Source organism: Berghia stephanieae, chromosome 5, assembly GCF_034508935.2.
Source record: "Berghia stephanieae isolate SIO BIC M18660-M18661 chromosome 5, UCSD_Bste_1.3, whole genome shotgun sequence".
Lineage (NCBI taxonomy): Eukaryota > Metazoa > Mollusca > Gastropoda > Nudibranchia > Aeolidiidae > Berghia > Berghia stephanieae.
The window spans coordinates 45,850,699-45,852,600 of NC_088364.1; the positions used below are offsets into that span (position 1 = coordinate 45,850,699).

The window sequence follows — 1,902 nt, forward strand, 5'->3', positions numbered from 1 at the left end:
CTTCATAATAATATGTCCTACATGGATTACCGTTCTTCGCATTGGAAATAAAATCAGCCTTAACATCTTGGAATATTTTGCATATCGATAACATCGCTTCACGCCAGTTTGAGCATCGCATTGCCGCTCAATTTTACTTTCGCACTATAATCTACTCAAGATGGCAGTCAGATTTTTCTGTTTACCGCATGTGATTGGGTTGATTAACAAAAGTAGAAATAAAGGGGAAGACAAACTTGGTCGCTCGCTTGTGTGACATGAATCTGACCTATTTGCCAATATTCTTGATACTAAGCTGCGAGAAATTGTGGACTGTAAAAAGTAATGAACAAAAATAAACATAACATCTCCGAAAAGAACACAACAGAACACCAATCACGAACCGTTTCGGGCTCAAAACCCTTTTTCATCCGATAACAAAAACAATAAAAACATTAATACATCGCTTAAAATTCAGGCAGACGGCAGAGAAGTACTAGGCACGGCTGTCCTCAAGTAAAATGATCTTGAAATGTAAATAAAAGACGCTATTGCTTGAGGACAAGACGTGCCAAAAAGTTCTCTGCCGTCTGTCTAGATTTTAAGTGATGTATTAATGATTTTTGAATTGTTTTTTTTTTGTTATTGGCTGAAGAAAGGTTTTGAGTCTGAAACGTTCCATGTTTAGTATTTTGTTATTATTCGAAGCTGTTATATTTGTTTTTGTTCATTTACTTTTTGCCGATATTCTTGAAGCGTTTAATGGTAGGGATTTTTCCCCAAATAACAACCCCCCCCCCTCCCCCCCCCCAACCCCATTTTCTGTTTTACCAAGGGAGTCGAAAAAAATGTTTCCCTTGTAGTGTGTTATATTTAGATATGACGTTCATTGAACTTTAAACAGATATTTACCGATATATCAATGGAATCTATTCAAATCTTTTGTTTCAACTACACCATCCGAATTTTTAAGACTTTTTCTGCGCCTTTGTAGGGGGAATACTTAACCAAGTCCAACAATTACATTCGGATGACAGTTGATCAAGAATCAAGATATGTTTTGGTTCATCGGTTATATAATTCTTGTGTGTAAAACTGTAAACAAATGAGAATGATGCTTATGGGAATCAGCGCAACTAAAACTGGATTTAGAGTTGTTTTGCTTGCACTATTTGAAGGTGTTGTAAAATTTTGCCTGTGTATAGTCGTGACTTCAGTCAGCAGCTCCAACATCTGAAAGTTCCATTGTGTTTTCATATTTCATCCGATCAGACTTTCGTATCGCTCATTCTTATCTGCATTCCGTTATTTGATCGTTTGGTGTTGATTATTTATTATTTCTATAAACACATTCATTTATGAATTAATGCTTTTTTATGTGATGATTTATCATGCACGATATTTATTTCTGAATCGATAAAACTTAAAAAGCGTCATTTAGCGGCGTTAAAATCTTAAAATAAAAAATAAATAAAAATAATATAAAAAATAAAACAATTATTTATTTCAAAAGGCAAATCAACGGATCATAAAACAGGCAAATAATATGCGGGAATAACATGTATGGCTCAAAAGTATAAAGTTTTCGTATTTGTTAAAATTTTACAGTTTTTTATATGTTTGCTATTTTCTTTTCACTTTGCAAACAAAATGGGGGAAGGGGTCCCATTATTCCTTTTTATACATGTGGTGTTGCCTGAGGAATGAAAATTCATTTAAGTATAACATCATCGACCTTATTTTATGGAACTGAAGGATATTTACATATTCTTTTGGTTTGATACTTAAAATCATTAAAAAAACATACAATGATTAAAGTTGCTCCTCAAACATTGCTTACTTAGGTCACAATCTTGGGACCGGTTGAAATTTGTGAAAATCGTCTCAAAACGGTATTTGGCGGGGGAAATTTATACCGTCAAT

General features: G+C 33.7%; 1 protein-coding gene across 1 annotated transcript in view; it reads left to right on the forward strand.

Moving 5' to 3' along the window:
• LOC144973015 (MAM and LDL-receptor class A domain-containing protein 1-like) overlaps nt 1-1,342 on the forward strand; it is a 71,734-nt gene extending 70,392 nt beyond the window's left edge. The window contains exon 21 of the mRNA XM_078914939.1: nt 1-1,342. This exon is cut by the window's left edge and continues 250 nt beyond it. The gene's annotated coding sequence lies outside the window, so the exon portion shown is untranslated.
• The last annotated feature ends 560 nt before the right edge of the window (nt 1,343-1,902 follow it).